Raw genomic sequence first — 22,158 nt, 5'->3', positions numbered from 1 at the left:
TGTGAGCACTAAAAAGTTTGGATCTTGGGAGTATTATGGTTAGTTTTATATATACTATGAATTATTTGTTATTAAAAAAAAAACATACATCATAATAAACATCTGTCTCATAATTATTGTACTGTTTATCTGTAGTACAAAAGACATTATTTTTTATCTCCTGTCTTAAATTTAGGTAATTCTCAAAATGTGCCACAGAAAAGCCTTGTATTTCTTTAAGCCAGCAGACTCTTTAAGTTAGTTTTTTAGTCATGCACATACAAGTTATGTTGTTTCATTTTTCAAAATTCAACAAAACCTGTTTCAGATTGTTTACAAAAGGTGTGTGGGTGAGTCACCATTCTTAAAAAAAAATACTTTTCTTGCATGGAGTTAGACTTATCAGGAACCAGTTGACTGGAGCACTATTCGGACAGGACTACTTGTCAAAACAATGTTTGAGTTACAATTCTTATCACCTGATGTCTGTCAGATGGGATTAACATCTGTGTTTTTTACAGAGGTGGGAGTGTGTTTTTTCTAGAAGTGGGCATTACAGAAGGTCATCTGCTGTGTTTGCGTGCATTACGTAGGCTATAACCTGGAAGAGGTGTTGGTAAGGCCAGCAGGGGGTGCTCACCCTGTGGTCTGTGTGGGTCCTAATGCCCCAGTATAGTGACGGGGACACTGTACTGTAACAAGCACCGTCCTTCGGATGAGACGTTAAACCGAGGTCCTGACTCTCTGTGGTCATTAAAAATCCCATGGCACTTCTCGTAAAGAGTAGGGGTGTAACCCCGGTGTCCTGGCCAAATTCCCTCCATAGGCCCTTACCAATCACGGCCTCCTAATAATCCCCATCCATTGAATTGGCTCTTTCACTCTCTCTCCTCTCCACCTTCAGCTGGTGTGTGGTGAGCGCACTGGCGCCGTTGTACTGTGGCTGCCGTCGCATCATCCAAGTGGATGCTGCACACTGGTGGTGGATGAGGAGAGACCCCTGATATGATTGTAAAGCGCTTTGGGTGTACAGTAGTACATATGAAAGCGCTATATAAATGCCTCATTCATTCATTCATTCTATAACGTATATGTTTTTTTTAATAAATTACTTATTGATAGAACTTTAAATTATCATTAAAACCCTATTTAAATACGTTTATAGAAGTGTCTGTTTATAATAAACTCACATAAGTGAGCGGAAACATTTAGACATGTAGGCTATCTTACATGACATTTATATTAAAATGGTCAGTCTTTGCAGTTTCTTTGTGATTTGGCTCCATTTATTAATTTTATCTTTTTATTTTTTTCATTGGATACCATCCATATTGAAATGAAATGAAAGCATGAGAATGATTGGTGTGCAAATGGTAGCTCAGGTAGCTCAGGTTATACAGTATCAGCAATCACAGACGTTCACATTCGTACGGGATTAGATTTCTTAGTTTGCCGAAAAGCAGTAGGTAATTTGACCTGAAATCTTTACTGAGCTGGTGTGAGAAAAACACAGACATGGCAGATTCAGACAGGATTAAAATCACAATGTAACGCATTGCTGCTGGCAAACAGAAATAGATGATCAAAGGTATTCCAACACAAAGTTTACTAACAATAATCCAGGAGACAGGTAGAGCAACACACACACTTGACATATATGAGACCGGACACTGAACTGAACACAAGCAGGAACTGATAGAGTTGATTAACTAAAGAAGCACAGCTGTGATAATGAGTTAGTGTTCATGGTGACTGATGAGTGGCGGGAATTTAGAACAAAGGAACATATGTGACAAGTGAAACCAAAACAAACAGAACATGACTGACCATGTGACACACAAAGTATGCCTGTAAAAGAAGAAATTTCTGTAACATCCTCCATGAAAACTAGGCCCTTCTTTTTCCATGTCTCGAAATCTGAAGAAATCATAACTGTACAAATTATTGAGACACTTTTCACATTTCAGAGGTACTTCCATAATACTGTAGACATAGTTTTTACATAAAAATGTATACATTAAAAAATGTATTTATTTTTTTCACAAGAAAAGATACTGAATGTAACTGATAATGACTAACTTGACAGTACTTTTATCCATTTATTACAAGGCTATATAAAATATATAAATAAATGGACATGAAATGTTGATTTTAGCATAATCAGATGCAGCTTTATTTTTAGTAACTGTAATACAGCATTTTTTCCGTCATACAGTATGTTTTAAAATTAATTGCATTCCATTTAGCAACACAAGCCAGAATTTATAGACGTGTTTCTGTGCAACGTCATCACAGAGATGCGCGCACAACTAGGGAGCAGAAAGCAAATGTCTCACCATTACTGAGAGTTAATTTCTTAATATAATCGACGGAGTCCACGCTACCTAGGCTTCCAAAGTAATTGATGCTAGCCATTTCCTCATTGTCACACACCTAGCTAGCTGTCACACGTCTCATGTCTTGTACAGTATGTTTACAGTATCAAATTTCTTTCAAATGTGGCGAATCGTGCCTAGCCTTGTAGTAAACATTTAGGATATAAAGGCTCAACAACCAACAAAACCAGGTACAGTGGTGGTCAGAATTATTGGCACCCTTGGTAAATATGATCAAAGATGACTGTAAAAATAAATCTGCATTGTTAATCCTTTTGATCTTTAATTAATAAAATTGGCAAAAATCTAACCTTTCATTGAAGGAAAAGAATTAAAAGTGGGGGGAAAATCACATTATGAAATAAAAGTTTTTCTCCAAAACACGTTGGCCACAATTATTGGCACCCTTTTATTCAATACATTTTGCAACCTCCTTTTGGTAAGATAACAGCTCTGAGCCTTCACCTATAATGCCTGATGAGTTTGGAGAACATCTGACAAGAGATCAGAGACCATTCCTTCATACAGAATCTCTCCAGATCCTTCAGATTCCCAGCTCCATGTTGGTGCTTCTTCTCTTCAGTTCACCCCACTCATTTTCTTTAGGGTTCAGGTCAGGGGACTGGGATGGTCATGGCAGAGGCTTCATTTTGTGCTTGGTGACACATTTTTGTGTTGGTTTTGATGTTTGTTTTGGATCATTGTCCTGATGGAAGATCCAACCACGGCCCATTATTGGTCAGGTTTAGATTTTTTTATCTGTTGGTATTTGATAGAATCCATGATACTATGTATCTGAACAAGATGTCCAGGACCTCCAGCACAAAAATAGGCCCACAACATTAAAAAAACAGTGTTATATTTAACTGTGGGCATGGGGTACTTTTTATCCATGTGTGCACCAAACCCATCTGGTGGGTTTGCTGCCAAAAAGCTCTATGTTTTTTTGTTTCATCTGACCATAGAAGCCGGTCCCTTTTGAAGTTCCAGTCATGTCTGACAACCGAATGTGCTGGAGATTGTTTCTGGATGAGAGCAGAGGATTTTTCTTGAAACCCTCCCAAACAACTTGTGGTGATGTAGGTGCTGTTTGATAATATTTTAGGCTTTCTGAGACTTAAGACTCAACTAATCTCTGCAATTCTCCAGCTGTGATCCTTGGAGAGTCTTTGGCCACTCAAACTTTCCTTCTCACCGTGCAATAGGGCGATTTAGACACATGTTGTTGTGAAGGGGAGACTCAGGCAGGGGATCCAAGTGCAGCGTTTTATTAAAGGTAAGCGTGGTCGTACAGGCAGGGTAAATCAGGAGCAAACAGGTACAGCAGAGGGTAGACAGAATCGTAATCCAGGTACAGGTAGTGATGGCCAATTTCGAAACACCGCTTCATGAAGCTCCGAAGCTTCATGAATCTTTTGTTTCGAATCAGTGATTCGGAGCGTGTATCAAACTGCCAAAGTCACGTGATTTTAGTAAACGAGGCTTCATTACGTCATCACTGTTTCGAAACATTTCTAAACAGTTCGAAATTTCAATGGTTCACCGATAGAGGGCGATGAAAAAGTGAACCCATGAATCATGCAGATTCACTGAGAACTACTGAACAAGTGTCTAGGGCTTTACCCTATGGTTTTACCTGATCTCCGATCAGTTTTATGCATTTGTAGATGTTTTAATTATACATTAGAATAATTAAAATTAATAATGGTAGTTATTAATCTCTTATTGGCCTGTTTAGCTTGAGCCATGGAACAGAGAAACAAGCCTTTAAAAATTACAAATTACACATATTATACAGACACTCTATATTTAATCTTATTAGATGATAAGTTAATTCCATTTAATTGATTTTACTTTAAATAAAAATTTTGCAATACATTTGTAAATGGGTATTTTTAATGCATGTTTGGCCTGAGTTTTGTTGCATTTGCACTGCTCTGACCACTAGGGGTCACCGTGGAGACGGGTGTCAGATTGTTTCAAAGCCTCGAATCATTACGGCACATTTGATTCAACTGCTTCAGTGTTTCACGAAGCCTCGATCTGCCCATCACTAGGTACAGGCAGAGGTCGGGACTGGCAGAAATCACTCAAAGGTCGTTATACAAAGCAAGGGTCAGGACAGGCAGCAATGGGTCAATAAACAGGGAACAGGCAGGAACGGTAACAAGGAACAGGCAAACAGGGAATACAGGGACACGCTCAGAACTGACAACAACAGTTAACAATACTTCGCGGTGCGGTGGTGTGTGTGGAAGTCCTTTATAGTCCTGGTAATGAGCTGCAGCTGGGTGTGGCGATCAGTGTAGTGTGCTAGGCTGTATGTGGCAACAGGTGATTGGTGTGGAGTGAACATGTGACTGACAGGGAGGATTGTGGGAAGTGTAGTCCGGGAACTGACAGGAGCAGACGGTGATCATGACACATGTCCTCTTCCAGGCAGATTTGTAACTTCTTTAGTTGAATGGAACTTCTTAATTATTGCCCTGATGGTGCAGGAAATGGGGATTTTTAAATGCTTTAGCAGTTTTCTTATAGCCATTTTCTATTTTGTGAAGCTCAACAATCTTTTGCTGCACATCAGAAATATATTCTTTGGCTTTACTCATTGTGATGAATGATTACGGGAATTTGGCCTTTGTGTTTCCTCATGTTTATACTCCTGTGGAACAGGACGTCATGGCTGGACAATATCATGTTCATGATCACCCTGGTGTGCTAAAAAATGTAAATATGAATGGGAGTATACTTGAGAGATATTTTACTCAAAAAATTCTTGGGGTGCCAATAATTGTGGCCAACATGTTTTGGAGAAAAACATTTATTTCATAATGTGATTTTCCCCCCACTTTCAATTCTTTTCCTTCAATGAAAGGTTAGAATTTTGCTAATTTTATGAATTAAAGATCAAAAGGATAAACAATGCAGATTTATTTTTACAGTCATCTTTGATCATATTTACCAAGGGTGCCAATAATTCTGACCACCACTGTAAATTCATAAATTCAAAGGGTATGTCAGGTTTTTATTAGCAAACTTAGTTGGACAGTTTCATTCAGAGACCTGATGACTAACATTATAACTTAGTCTACTCAACTGTTTTTAGCTAACGTTTTACATAATGTTATATTAATATCCAAATGAAATACAAACAAACAGATCCAACTCTGAAATAGCAGTTTATTACTGAGTCAACAAGAATTTACAAACAATGCGAAATCTACATTAATTACAATGGTTTATTAACGTTACAATCTTCTGCAGGTGTTTTTCTGTATAGTATGCTTTATTATTATAGTGTTTACTAAGTTTGGTCTTTTAATGTCACTGTCTTAGTACATTAAGCCACGTTAAGCATTTTCTTTATGGGAGAAAAATGCTTAATTAAACGTGTTGCGTTCATATTCTGGGCTCATCTGCTTTTCTGTACATAGTATGCTTTATTAGTTTGTGCAGAATTTGATCTTTTAATATCACTTAGTTGGCTACATTAAGCAACGTTAAGCTTTTTCTTTATAACGGTTTTCTTTGGGAGGAAACTCTTAATGTGAAATTAAACGTTGCGTTCAAATTCTAGGCTCAACTGCTTTTCTGTACATAGTATGGTTTATTAGTATGATGTTTACTGAGTTTGGTCTGTTAATATCATTGTCTTAGTACATTAAGCCAAGTTAAGCATTTTTTCCGGCATAAGACTCTTTAGCGGTTTTGCCCCCTGAATGCGCTCACATCCAGTATTGTTTGTACACAGGAAACCCTTCTATGAATATGATATTCTAATATTGATCTAGCTTAACTGCAGTGTGCAATAAGTGTCTCATAGAAGCTGGCAAGCGAACGCACAGAGTAACGTTATATCATCATTTTCATTATAAATACATAAAATGTATGAGAAAACAGTGTTAGAATTAGAGTTACAATTTTCATCTGAGGCTGACTCTTAACAGTTCTGAAGTAGGACCCATTAAAGCCTCCAACACCACGGAAAGATCCCATGAAGGAACAGAGTGGAAAGGTTTCACCACCTCGCCTCACGCATAAAACGAGAGATCAGAGAATGTCTTCCCAAAGACAATAATTTCATAAACTTATATATTTATTCACAATAGAATATAGATAACATATCAAATGTTGAAAGTGAGACATTTTGAAATGTCATGCCAAATATTGGCTCATTTTGTATTTCATGAGAGCTACACATTCCAAAAAAAGTTGGGACATGTAGCAATAAGAGGCCAGAAAAGTTAAATGTACATATAAGGAACAGCTGGAGGACCAATTTGCAACTTATTAGGTCAAGTGACAACATGATTGGGTATAAAAAGAGCCTCTCAGAGTGGCAGTGTCTCTAAGAAGTCAAGATGGGCAGAGGATCACCAATTCCCCCAATGCAGCGGTAAAAAATAGTGGAGCAATATCAGAAAGGAGTTTCTCAGAGAAAAATTGCAAAGAGTTTGAAGTTATCATCATCTACAGTGCATAATATCATCCAAAGATTCAGAGAATCTGGAACAATCTCTATGCATAAGGGTCAAGGTGATCTTCGGGCCCTTAGACGGCACTGCATCACATACAGGAATGCTACTGTAATGTACAATAATTGTCGGTGAACACAATCCACCGTGCCATTCGCTGTTGCCGGCTAAAACTCTATAGGTCAAAAAAGAAGCCATATCTAAACATGATCCAGAAGCGCAGGCGTTTTCTCTGGGCCAAGGCTCATTTAAAATGGACTGTGGCAAAGTGGAAATCTGTTCTGTGGTCAGACGAATCAAAATTTGAAGTTCTTTTTGGAAAACTGGGATGCCATGTCATCCGGACTAAAGAGGACAAGGACAACCCAAGTTGTTATCAGCGCTCAGTTCAGAAGCCTGCATCTCTGATGGTATGGGGTTGCATGAGTGCGTGTGGCATGGGCAGCTTACACATCTGGAAAGGCACCATCAATGCTGAAAGGTATATCCAAGTTCTAGAACAACATATGCTCCCATCCAGATGTCGTCTCTTTCAGGGAAGACCTTGCATTTTCCAACATGACAATGCCAGACCATATACTGCATCAATTACAACATCATGGCTGCGTAGAAGAAGGATCCGGGTACTGAAATGGCCAGCCTGCAGTCCAGATCTTTCACCCATGGAAAACATTTGGCGCATCATAAAGAGGAAGATGCGACAAATAAGACCTAAGACAGTTGAGCAACTAGAAGAAAATTGTGCATAAAAAACTTATGCGCTCAAATGAGTAGGATACATCTTTTATGCGACACGAAAAATGCGCATAATCTACGATGGAAACACTTTTACCGAAAAAAATTCCTTGATACGCTTCAAAAAAGACGTGACTTTGCAATGTAACAGCATAACTGGACCAACCAGTGGACCGATCTCGTTGCACAGCATCTGAAATGCTGTTTTTGGTCATTCTGTAACGCCTGAGCAAAGTCTGTCGTTAAAGTGGTTCGGTTTAATTCCCTCCCAGAAGCGCCTCACACGATTGCATTTACAAATAGCAGGCATTTGAATGCAAGTTCACATGACAGCGTTTATTGTGTTTCATCTGCAGGCGTAAATAATTTATTATATATGAACATTTTTATATACAATGGCTTCTATTGCAGAAACTTCAATTTTTCTTAGTGATATTTAGCGCCAGTGTATCAGGAAGTGACGTTTTTGTTCTCTTTGACTCGCTGGATGGAAACAGTGCTTTATTCGCAAATGTTTTATGCGATATTCAAAATTTGCGCAGAAATTAAATACGCAACTTTGGATGGAAACATAGCTATTGACAAATATCTTGTAAAATGTGTGGTCAGTACCACCACACCCTATAGCAGAATATGTGATTGTGAATTCGAAAGTGAATGTGAAAAGAGGGCAGGCATTTAAAAGTGATTTCAGTACCCCAGATATTGATAGCGGCTCCCTGATTCCGCAAATTATATACAATATAATGACCCAGCTAAATAATTGCGAGAGAATACAAATGTATTGAAATATATTTATTGTCTCCTATCTCAAGTTTTTCTTTCACTATTTCCTTTTAAGGTCTCTGTAGAATCTGTTTTCTCCTTTCCAAATTTCAAATTCAGCTTCAGGCACATCCCAAATTTGTAGTGAGTGTAGAGACAGGATAAAACTTGCTGTTCCTGACCTGGGAGGAAAGATGAAGAGAGTGCTGTGCTGGTACCTGATTTGAGGCCTGATTTATGCTGAAAAGTCCTCATGCTGTCTTTTGTTTGCTGTTTTTTGTTTTTTTTGTTTGTTTGTTTTTTAGCAGTTTTTGTTAAATAAAGTGACTTAAAGTTTTGCACAGAAGCTCTAAAATCTATAAAGCCCTAAAACCTAAAATCCCAACCTCCACCATGTGCAACATCAACCCCTCCTCAAGTTCTGGAACCTGGTGGTGCTGGAGCAGTAAAATGGATGGCGAAGTGGGTCAGGTAACTCCAATTGGCGTTGCTGAAGGCATCCCTCCTATTGGTGGAGGACAATTTAGCAGTGTATGTGGGAGCCCATTTCTCTCGTTCTCCCTCTATCTCTCTTTGTTTCCCATCCCTCTCGCCCTGTCCCATCCCATCCCTCTCGCCCTGTCCCATCCCATCCCATCCCATCCCTAGGTCCTGGGAGGGTGGCTTTATGAATCTTTTGTTTCGAATCAGTGGTTTGGAGCATGTATCAAACTGCCAAAGTCACGCCCCAAGTGGTGAACTATTGAAATTTCTAAACACTTATGGCGTAATGAAGCCTTGTTTACTGAAATCACGTGACTTTGACAGTTTGATACGTGCTCCGAACACTGATTCGAAACAAAAGATTCATAAAACTTCATGAAGCAGTGTTTTGAGATCACCCATCACTTGATATTGTTGAATAAAGTTGTTATTTAGTTTTTTTGGTGCACAAAAAGTATTCTCGTCGCTTCATAACATTAAGGTTGAACCACTGTAGTCACATGAACTGTTTTAAATATGTCTTTAGTAGCTTTCTGGGCATTGAAAGTGTTAATTGTCTTGCTGTCAATGCAGGCCTCTCTGAGCAATCAGATTTTATGAAAAATATCTTAATCTGTGTTCCGAAGATGAACAAAGGTTTCACGGGTGTGGAACGATATGAGGGTGAGTAATTAATGACAGAAATGTAACTTTTGGGTGAACCAACCCTTTAATCGCATTATTACCTCTCTGACCAGTGTGCACGTGCTCGGACGTACACGGATGCCGTAATTCTCTAAAAAAATACAGACCATTACCTATGAAATTGCATTTATTTTTAACAGTATAGAGGGTCGATTTCGAACACAGCCTTTAAGTGTTGCACAGCAGGTCTCTGACCCCGCCTCTTTCTTTTCCTAGACCAGAAAATGTCACAACATTATATTCCTTTTTATCCATAACAAGTCCATTAAATAATACTTTAAATCAGGGTTTCCCAAACTGTGGTTTGAGAAGGAACTGCAGGGGGTCCGTGAGCTGATAAAAGTCTAATACTTAAATCAGTTATAAAAATGTAAAATTAATGAAAAACAGAACTTAAAATTAAAACAATAACTCTTAAACACTAAAAAGGATGAAATATTCTATTTGCTTACCTGCATGTCAATATGACCATTAAAGGATTAGTCCACTTTCAAATAAAAATTTCCTGATAATTTACTTATCCCCATGACATCCAAGTTGTTCATGTCTTTCTTTCTTCAGTCGAAAAGAAATGAAGGCTTTTGATGAAAACCTTCCAGGATTATTCTCCTTATAGTGGACTTCAATGGACTCCAAACGGTTGAAGGTCAAAATTAGTTTCAGTGCAGCTTCAAAGGGCTTTAAACAATACCAGACGAGGAATAAGGGTCTTATCTAGAGAAACTATCGGTCATTTTCTTTAAAAAAATACAAATGTATATGCTTTATAAACACAAATGATTGCCTTGCAAGTGCTTCACCATTCCACCTTCCATATTCTTCAAAAAGTTTCGCTGTATGTCCTACGCCTTCCCTATTCAACTTATGGAACGAACGTAGCACCACTTTTTTGATGACGTGGCTAACGTAGCATAATCCAAAAGAGCTTATATAGTCCTTCACGTCTATTGTGATTTTAAAATTCCCAGGAGTTGATCATACCTAGAATATAAAAATCTGAATATTTGCGACACTAGTGTACGGCTTGTATGGGCTTCAGACAATCGTCACAACAAAGAGTGTTCCCATAGTGTCTGTTAATGATGTAGCATTGAGTGAATCCATGAAAGGGAGCCAATTTTCAATATTTGAAAAACTTGTGAGACTGAGATAGACTGAGACGTTAGATTAAAAATATCTTCCACCTCATGATTTATTTTTACCTCAGTCTTTCTTCATAGCAGTAATTTTTCAGTAATTCATGCAGTAGAGTACACTGACTCCTTACAACAGAAGACTTTCTGTAATTCTGTAAGATCCCTGTGAGACTGAGTGGGCTCAGTCTTTGTTCCTTTAAGGTGTATTGTTTGATTAGGTTACATAAAGGCTTTCCCATGGAAATCTATACTCACAGATATTCACATGACACAAAAGAGAGCTGAGCCTTTGTGTTTTTGCTGTCTAGACATAAAATCACGGAAACCTCCACAACCTCCAGATCATATAAAAGGGAAAGAACAGAACAGAAGTGATGGAAATTTACATGATATACAATGCACAGCATAAATGAGTACACCCCCTCTGAACAAATACAAAAGATGTATTTTCTTTATGATCACTAATACAATTCATGGGAAGATGGCAAAACTAAAATGTATTAAACATATACATAATAAAAAAATAAAAATTTTGTTTAAATTAAGGATTGCAGAAATGAGTACACCCTAGATTTAATTCAACAAATGTATAATATTCTAGTACTTAGTATGCCCTCCATAATTTTAAATACTGCTCTGACCCTTCTTGGCACAGAGTGTACAAGTTCATGATAAATTGTCACATCTGTCCTGTTTAACTCCTGGATGATGAGCTGCTTAAGTTAAACACCCTCGTGGACGTCTGCCAGCCACACAAACATAATAAAACATAAAATAAAGTCCAGGCCTGGTCCTCTCTCGTCCTTCACTGTCGTCGCTCCTCCTTTTATGCTTCCGGAGCTCCTCCGTGAGAGACTCAAGGCCAGTGCGCCTTGCAGGTGAAGCTCATTATCTCTCGCGTCACCGGCCTCACGCTGTTCCCTCACGGCTTTCGCCTGCCCTGCTTGCCACATACCCCCATCGCCCCTCGCAGGCCGGGGGGTACTCCCAAGACTGCGCTCTACTCCCCCCTGGGGCCTGTCTCGGCGGCCGCAGCACCTAGGGATAAGGACAGACGAGACGAGAGAAAGGAGACGGAAGCACAGGGAGAGACAGAACGAGAGAGGGAAGAGAGGAAAAAGAGAGGGAAAAAAACAATTCTTGGACACTGCCACTCAGTCCTCAGCCAGCCGAGAGGCTCTTCCTTGCGGTGCCATGCGATGGTACTGGACGCTCGGTGGACGGCCCGATCATCCTCTGCCCCCTGGTGGCCGGCGATGGCTCCTCCTGCTGAGGGCAGCCGGCAGCGAGTCCGCCGTCCCCTGCTCCTCCCCTTCATGGCGGACGGTAGCAGGCTCTGGCCCACGGCGGACAGCGGCGACTCCTCCGCTCCCTCCTGGATGACAAGCCACCCCACCTCGTCCCAGGAGCATGGCATCGAGCTCTCCGTCCCACCTGTCACTAGGCTCCAACACCACCGCCTCGGGTAGCCTCAGGCAGCCTCTCACGGTCTTCACTCTTCACTCCCACGCTGCCCAACCTCCGCAGCACCGCATATCCCTCCTTCCTCCTGGGTTTCGGCACCAATGTAACACAGTTCGTAGATACGGGAAGAAGGAGGCGGGAACCGGCGAATGTTCAACACAACTTTAATTCAAAATAAACAAATACAAAATGAAAGTAATGCCAGCAGACCCTCGCGGACGTCTGCCGGCCACACAAACATAAAACATAAAATAATATCCAGGCCTGGTCCTCTCTCGTCCTTCACTGTCGTTGCTCCTCCTTTTATGCTTCCGGAGCTCCTCCATGAGAGACTCAAGGCCCCTTCCCCTCACGGCTCTCGCCCGCCCTGCTCGTCACAAAGCGTTTCAAGGCCTTTAAGCACATGCGTAAAAAGACGTAATGGTTTTAATTAGCAAGCCTGTAACCATCTTGATCATAGATGGAAAAGACTACTTACAGCAAATACAGGCAATTTACCATAGGAAATATGTTGTTTTTAAAGCTTTTTAACAGTTATCGAGGTTGAGCCAAAAACCTAGGACTAGTTGTTTTTTTAAATAATCTCCAATATTTAATGAACGATTTGATGGACAGCAGCGGTCCTAGAGGCAAAGTTGCTCAGAATGAGGAGTTCTACCATGTGGTATGAAAGTCATGGGCGTGCTCGAAAAACTGCGCGATACACGATCCTTTACGCACATGAAAAATGTGAAGGCGCCCCCCGTTGGCTGATTTTTTTTTAATTTCTCACAGGGCCAAGAGTCAAACAGGCCCAGCAAGTTTTGTTCCAATTGGCCTCAACCTTGTCTGATAGCCGCTCAAAATTCAGTGGCCAACGGCGGACATGTTTTTCGAGATGCACCAACGTCTTCATAGACAGTTGTTGCCATACGAACGAAGACACTGCACGCCAATTTTTAAGTTGAACGGACTAACTGCAAAGTAGTTATAGCCGTTTTCATGTTTTTTTTTCCTGTTACAGCGCCACCAAATGGCCAGTCGCCACATCCACAGAATGAGCTCTTACATAGGTGTGCTTAGTTTGGTGAAAATGTCTCATTCTGTGTCTCATTCCATTCAAGAGTTATAACTATTTAAGTAAAAGTGGCCCCACCCACTTCGAACATTTTGGCACCCCTTGTCAACTGTGAATAAAAAATTAAACTTTTTTTTATAAATCCAGAGAATCTTTCTGCACTGGTTTGGTTCTGCTTGAACCCCCTAATAAATGATTTTGTGGGTTCATTTTAACACATTGTTTTAATCCTCATGTGGTTTTAAAGTTGTATGACTTATGAAAAATTTGTCAATGTTCTTTTTTCTTTATTGGTTCTACTGTTTTCCAATGTTATTCATAATATCTTCTTTTGTGCTCCACAGAGGAAAAAAGTCATACTGTCCTACTGATTTTGAATGGGTGGACTATACCTTTAATCTATTATGATATATTAGTACTTGGAGACTAGTGATTTTGATGTTGCTTTGTTAAAACTTAAAAAAAATAAAATATAAAAAAGGGATGGCACAGAATGCTCACACCAGACTAGCTTATATACATTTTTATATGGGAACAGATACATTTGTAGAGGTTTATTTCAAGCATTGTTGTCAACACAATGCAGTGCTGTAGTTACCAAATGACAGGTAGGCTACAAATCAAGCTATTCAAATACAATTTAAGCCTCACAAATGAAATAAAAAAGCTAAACACATCAAAGAGTAAAACGACTGTATTAACCTAGACTAGCAAAGATTATTCGCTCATAGTTTGTTCTGCTGTGTCCTTAACTACTTATGTGAATGCCTGTAATCAATCAGACAAAACAGCTCAAATGTGTTGTCATATCACACAAACTATGCATTGTTTCAAAAATGTAATGTAATGCTAAACATAGAAACTTCATTTTCTTTTTTAAAATAATCCATTGACCAAGTTGCAATTTTAAGAGAGTGCACTAATATTTTCAGTTCCATTTATTTGTGAATAGAGGAAATATCACACATATTTATGTATACTCCACCCACTAGAACAGTTTCTCACAGGAACTAAATATTTCACAACACCACTCTCAATGTTTTGATGGTGCCTGGGAGGCTCAATGTTTACACTTTTGGGGGAGATAAACCCATGAATAGCATACTCAGTGAACAATAAACTTCGATAAGGGAATGTATTTTAACATTAAAAAATAAAAATCTACATTAAGTGAGTGGTTAAAGTTTAAAAATAAATCCCTGATTTCACTGCAAAATATTTTGAAAATCCCATGGACATTTCATCATAACAGATGTCAAAAGCAGTATATGTGTCTGTAATTTGTTTTACTCTCCTGGAGTGTGTCTGCCTAAAAATCAAAAGTCAATATACATGTAAAGTAAAACTTTATGGTATGGCAGACAATAACATCAAATAGAGAGTGTAGTGAATGACCCCTGGTAGCCCCATAGGTGTGCATTAAGGTCACTGACACATAGTGCAGGCCCTTCAATTGTGTGTTGTGACATTTTGATCTTGTTATCTTTACTGTCTTAAACCACATTGTGTCATGCAAAGGTCATTTCCACCATACAAATGGGAAGGTGTAACACTTCCACCAATCAGAGGGTCCCTTTCATTTGCAAAACAAGTTTTCTAAGAAAATAGGAGTGTTCTGGCAGTACCTCTGAAATCCCATTCTTTTGTTATTCCACAACAGGTCTCTAAGAGTCAGATTTTATAAATCCAAAGGCCTAAACTTATGCTCACATAGGTGCATCCTGAGCTTTGTACTAAATTTATAATGAGAAAATTTGGTGTTAAATAAAAATTCTGTCATTAATTATTCCCCCTCATGTTGTTCCACACCCGTTAGACCTTCGTTCATCTTCTGAACACAAATTAAGAGCGGGTGTTCAAAGCAGCCTCCGCGTCTGTTTTCAGGCCTTCCCGCTTAGCTCTCTCCAGAGCTGAAAAGCTTTTCTAATATTAACGCAGGTCCTAAAGCGCTTGCCCAGTCATAAACCTTCATTCCAGTGATATTCTTTTGAGCTCTTTTGTATTGTGTCTCATCATTTCTCTTTCTGTGTTTTTTTCTTTTTCTTTCAAATCTCCCTCTTGCTGGTTCTCTTTCCTCAACCGTCATACGCCCCCTAATGCTGACTGGTTAGACGTTTGTTGTTGGTATCAGCCTGACTAACTTCTAAACAGTGTAGCTGAAAAAATGGATACCCCACCTTTAATATATTTTCCCTGTTTTGCTGGGAAATTAATTTATTTTTTATTTTGTTTTAAAGAGTTAAAATGGTCCTTATCAACCTTGATTGTCATGGCAATCAAATTCTATCAGAATATTTTGGCAGTTAATGTTTTGGGTGGATTTTTCTTGGATTGGGCGGGTTTTGTTGAGCTTTTGGCCTGGAAATTGTCGACCCAATCTGGCAACACTATCGCTCGGTTTGGCAGATGCAGCACCACAATCTGAAGCCTGTCTACCACTATCTTACACAAACCAAAAATTAAACATTTTCAGTTGTGAATGAAAAATGTCATAATGTCCATGTGCTCCTGTTTGGGTGTGCACCTGCTCCTCGGAGAGCTAACAGAGGGGAATAGTGGATGAGGTGAGTATATAAAAACCAGTGTTGCTTAGCCGAGTGAGAGAGATCCCTCTGTCACAAAGACATATGTTTGCAAACTATAATTCTGCATAAGGCATGCTCATTTGCACATCTAGACTGTGTGATTTTATGCGGAATTCTTGTAGGCTATGAAACTATTTTCCAAGACATGAACTGTTAATGGCAGTTAAGAGTGAAAGAGAGAATATGGGGAAGAACAGCAAAAGGCTTGTAGGGGCATTCATTCAATTAGAACACACACACACACACACACACACTGCCCTGAGGACTTGTGACATAAATTACAGGCTTAACAGACTCTCTGTGTTCTCAGACTCACTTGTTCTTTTTCTACCAGATGTAATTAGAGAACTGGTGTGCTGTGGAATGCCTAAATGGTTTAATTATTAATTAGCGAACTATTATGGTGGCCATATGACTTCTCCTGCACTCAAAAAACTAATTCAGGGGACCTTTAGTCATTACTTAAATATATATATATTGTTGTGAAATAAAAAATCAAGTTCTGAAATGCTGTTAGACTTTTTACTTGTAATTGTTATTTTATTGAGCTTGGATGACACACAAATTATGCCTATTGATTCGATATACTATCGTGACTTGTCATAGTTTAACATTTTTAGTTAATCAAAAATGTATTTAATTTTAAGTTCTGTTAATGTAAAATACAATCTGATGACGTGTAAACGTGTTTCATTGTTTTGAGTTGTATGAACACTTCTTTTAATTTAGACGTGACACTGGGCTGGGATTTATATTTCCCATCATGCTTTGCCCATGGCACTTGAAAGGGAGAGCAAATGCTAAAATTAAGTGTTATATAATGTTTTTTTGCTCAAGATTAATGGTAAGGGAGATTTAGCAGTAATTAGTGTGTTGTTATGCTAATTTAGAAGAGTTTCTGTTAATGTGGGTTTTTGGAGATTTACCATCATGGTGACAAGTGCTTGGTAAGTTCATGTTACTTAGAAATGCATTTTATTGTGTCCAAAATGTTTCTTAAAACATTATGTTGGATTATCTTAAATAGTTGCATTCGTGTTGCTTAGAAATGTGTTTTTATTGTGGCAAAAAAAAAAAAAACATCTTCACCTTACTTAAAACATTATGTTGGATCAACTTAAATAGTTACATTCATGTTGACAATTATTAAGTTCATGTTACTTAGAAATGTGTTTTTATTGTGGCTAAAAAACGTCTTCACTTTACTTAAAACATTATGTTGGATCAACTCAAAATATTGCTTTGAATTAATGCAATTCTCCCAATTGGCTTAAGTTTAAAATTCTAGTGGAAAACGTTAACATATTTTTATTTGTTGAACCAATGTTTTATTTTTTAGAGTGTGGTGGAAACTGATGTGAAACATGTATGATTTTATAAAGTATTCTAGATGTACAATCATTATGCTGTGCCAACAAATACATCAGCTGATTGGGTGTAAAGAGACAAGTTATTCCACATAATAAACCATGGTTGAATTTACTAATGAGAATTGAATAAAATTCTGGTTTGTATCTAATTTAACATGAATCATGTTTTGTTTGTACTGTTGGTCATTAGAAAGGCTCACATAGCAGATGACTAGAGTTTCACTGTGAGAAGCATACCATATGTTTGACCAAAAATGTTGTGAAGCTTTTTCCAGACTCTCATTGAAGAGTTACCATGGTGTGTTTGTTTTTCAAGAGGTCAATAGCAGGCTATGCATGTTTATCTTTTATTTACACACATTGCTCATGTTCTCCAAGCACTCATGTCACCCTCACAAGGCCAAAAAGAGAGAGAGAATTTCCTGACATGGCAAAAAAATAAAAAAAGCTACAAATGGCTACAAATGACCAATTGTCATTGGTGGTTGTTCACAAGTAGTGCACAAAGACAAATAGATCAAGGGAACAGACTTTAATTCAATAACTCACGAAACAGGCAGGAAAAACTCATTAACACACCTCAACATTGATGTAGATAAAACGAAGAACAGAACAGAACAGAACAGAACAGAACAGAACAGAACAGGGAGTATAAATACACAGGAACTAATAAGATAATTAAAGAGATAACAGCTGAAAGGAATAATTCTCAAACAAGCTGAGAAACTGGGTCAAACTAGCAGATATTAGGGCTTTTTACTCTGCGCTTAACCCTGGTTAAGTCGAGGCAATACGAGGATACGCAATGTAAACAGGCCGCATGCTGCGTTTGCGATATTTTCTAAATATCGATAAAAACTTTGCGAAATGACGGCGTTTCCATTAACCAATGTTGTGCGACTAAAACTCATCCTCTCGTGATAATTCATTCCAAAAAACAATGGCGACAGATATTGGTAGGTTTACATTTATCGCAGCCGCCGCACTACCCATTATTTATAATCAAAGGAGATGTATGCGTGTTATATAAGCGTTAATGGCAAGGCAAGCCCCCTCTACTTTGGAGCAGCCACGTATGCGGTTTTTCTGGGAAGTTATAGTGTGCGATTTCACGGAGGACCTGTGGATTCAGAATTTCGGGATGAACAGATCAGCTTTTTTTGAGTTGTGCAATGCAATAGGGCCTCTTGTAGCACCTGCTTCATCATGCCCAAGGGAGCTAGTTTCTACAAATAAACGCAAATAAAGCAATAGCTGTTAATAAACTGGCTACCTGTGCAGAGTACAGGGTAGTGGCTGAGACATTTGGGGTTAGCAAAACCACTGTCCACAGGTGTGTGTATGGTGTATGCCAGGTTGGCAGGCTATATGCACAAAACTTATGAAACAGTACATTGCTTTGCCAAATGTGCAGGAGGCACAACAGATTGTACAACGCAATTATGAGGCACACAGAATACCTCAAGTCTACGGTGCAATTGATGGGACTCATATCCCCATATGAGTACTAAGTGATGGGTATAGGGATTATGTAAACAGAAAAGGTTGGACATCCATTGTTATGCAGGCTGTTGTAGATGACCAGCTAATGATCAGAGTTATCTGTGTTGGGTCACCTGGCAGCGCAGTGTTTGCCATATCCAATCTGTTCAGGTATTTGAGTATGTAAACTTAAAAATATTCTAGATTTATTAGACATAAAGTAAAATATTTCCAGACTTTTTTGTTTTCATTTTGATGATTACAGTTTGCTGCTCATCAAAATAAAATAAAAAAATCAGTATCTCAAATTATTAGAATATTTAATTTCATGTTCTATTAAATTACCATTCTCAGGGTATAAATACTGGGTTTAGGTCAGTAATCCCAACAGCAGTCATGGGGAAGTCTGCTGACTTGACAGTTGTCCAGAAGACAATCATCAAAACCCTCTACAATGAGGGTAAGCCACAGAGGGTCATTGCTGAAAGAGCTGGCTGTTCGTAGAGTGCTGTGCCAAAGCATATTCATGAAGCTGGAGTCAGTGCATCAAGAGCCACCACACACAGACGTCTTTAGGAAATGGGCTACAACTGTCACATTCCACGTACCAAGCCACTTCTGAACCAAAGACAACGTCAGAAGCGTCTTACCTGGGCTAAGGAGAAAAAGAACTGGACTGTTGCTCAGTGGTCCAAAGTCCTCTTTTCAGATGAAAGAAAATGTTGCATTTCATTTGAAAATCAAGGTCCCAGAGTCTGGAGGAAGAGTGGAGAGGCACAGAAACCATGTTGCTTGAAGTCCAGTGTGAAGTTTCCACAGTCAGTGATAATTTGGGCTGCCATGTCATCTGCTGGTGCTGGTCCACTGTGTTTTCTGAAGTCCACAGTCAACGCAGCCATCTACCGGGAAATTTTAGAGCACTTTATGCTTCCTTCTGCAGACAAGCTTTATGGAGATGCTGATTTCATTTTCCAGCAGGACTTGGCACCTGCCCACACTGTCAAAGGTACCACAAGCTGGTTCAATGACCATGGTGTTACTGTGCTTGATTGGCCAGCAAACTCGCCTGATCTGAACCCATAGAGAATCTATGGGGAATTGTCAAGAGGAAGATAAGAGAAACAAGACCCAACAATGCAGATGATCTGAAGGCCGCTATCAAAGCAACCTGGGCTTTCATTACATCTCAGCAGTGCCACAGGCTGATCACCTCCATGCCATGCTGTATTGATGCAGTAATTCATGCAAAAGGAGGCCCAACCAAGTATTGAGTGCATAGAAATGAACATACTTTTCAGAAGCCTGACAAGATAGTGAATTGGTGGGATTTTCTTAAATGTGAGCCAAAATCATCACAATTAAGTCCTAAGGCCTAAGGCCTAAGTATTAACACAACTCTGACTTCCTTACCTATTTATTTTTATTACCTCACACTCACGGAATTGTTTCATACTCCACAGATTTGTCTTCTTTAGTATTCACTAGGTTTATCACAAGAGCAGGCAACAGCAAAGGAAACTATGCCACAATGTGCATGTTTTCTACTACTATTTTCAAGTAGCTATATATTTAGAATAAATGACTGCACCAAGAAGAGGGACATCGTTTCACAATAATTTGTTTATTTTGCACAAATCAATAAATCTTTTGGTGTTATTGGAATACTTCTTTCATGTAGTTGCCAGTGTAGTTTTTGTTTCCTAGTCTTGTGCGTGCACACGGGAATGAATAGCGTGTCGCGGAGGGAGGGCATCTGAACTCGACAAAGCTGACCTGATATATAGTATTTTTTATTCAGTAAATATATTTGTTTGACAGGGAAGCTGTGCGCAAACAGGATTATATATTCATTTATTTAACAACAACAAAAAAAAACACCCCAGAAAAAGGGCACATTCTCGAGGAAGAAAAAGAGCAGGTGCTCAAGGTGCTCTTATATTTCTGTAATTTGTTTGTCTTTAATTAGTTTAAAAACTAGCGAGCGCAAAAACTGTTTTGCGATAAATGGAAGTTTTTACTAAATTTGATGTGTTTCCATTGAGCGTATTTTCAATTCGCGCAATTTAAAGGGTAATGGAAACGCAACTACTGACACCACAAATATGCAAATAAGAACGTTAACCCAGGGTTGAGGAATGTACAGTGTGAAACTTCATCTTATGATTACCCAGGATTAGTTGTTAACCCCGGGTAAATTATGAGCTGTGTGAAACGTGAAGACAGGACCAAAACACAAAGAAACATGGCCGAAACAAAATCTGATACCTATGTCTAAATGCTAAAATTACTCTAGCAAATTAGCAAAAAAAAAAAAAAAAAAAAAAAAAATCATTCAGTTCCATTTAATCTGCTATTCCTGTAGCGTCTACCCAGCATTTTGGACCAAGAAGGGAAACACCATGAACAGGTCATCACAGGGCGACTCTCACTCACACCCACACCTAAAAGCAGACTGCCAGCTTTTTGTCAGATTTTTTGCATATCCAGATTTTATCCAGATGGGTTTTTGAAAGTACAGACAGCAAAACAAACAAACAAACAAATAAAAACCACACATTACATTTTTTACCAAATCTGATTCAAACCACATTTGGAGGTGGTTTGATATGCGATTCCAATCAGATTTTTACAGCTGTGTCTTAGTCTGGACATTCTGGCTGCTCAAATCGGATTTCAAATGGTCTTTTGTGTCACTCTTAAGCCAAAACACAATGATAAAGTCAAAACCGGTGAAGGAAATGCCGGAAATATTCACATGGTATTTAAATGTGCAAAGATTTTAGCCGTGACTACAGCATGGAACATCACAATACTGTATATACCATTCTCCGACGGAGGAGTTCTGTACTTATTTCTTATTTGCATCTGTTTTGAAAGGCTCGTCACAAATGTAAGTACACCTACTGTATGTCATTACCAAAGCAACCCATGCAGATAGGTTGGTTATGTCTGGACCAGAGGTTGCGTTAACCGAAAATTATCCGTCATTGATGGAATTTTTTTATCAATGACGGAAAAATCTGAAAGCCGTCCGTCACGTTGACAGATTACACTGAGGGTGATCTAATGTAAATTGTAACTTTAATTCTGTTCAGTTGGTGGCGAGTGAGCTCCAATGTAGCAGCAGAGCACTGGATCCAGAACAAAAATTAAACTAACGCAGGTGAGTGCCCAGAAGCTAACGATCTACCACGCCACATTAAAGAGCGCCAAAACGGTATTTATTGCTTGAATTTCTTAATGAAAAGGACAGAATTTGGACTTTGTTCCATATCAAAAGCAACACAAATCTTTAAGCCTGTTGCGATTTATTGGATGCGAGGCGCACTATGTAGGCCTTCTGTTTATTCATCAACTGTAAACAGCATATAGCCAAAAGATCGACTGGGATCAGGGGCGCACTGGCCATCGGGAGCACCGGGACATTTCCCGGTGGCCTGATGGTCATTCTGGCCTGCCGGCTGTCGCTGTGCTGTCGATCAGACTGACGTGCAATAGGCTGTATGCAACTGCGAATTAATTGACGCACTTATGAATCTACGAATCAGGCGATCGCGGAGTGAAAATG

The sequence above is a fragment of the Megalobrama amblycephala genome, linkage group LG5, assembly GCF_018812025.1.
Source record: "Megalobrama amblycephala isolate DHTTF-2021 linkage group LG5, ASM1881202v1, whole genome shotgun sequence".
Taxonomy (NCBI): domain Eukaryota; kingdom Metazoa; phylum Chordata; class Actinopteri; order Cypriniformes; family Xenocyprididae; genus Megalobrama; species Megalobrama amblycephala.
The sequence above is the reverse complement of the archived record's forward strand: the minus strand, read 5'-3'. Positions refer to the sequence as shown.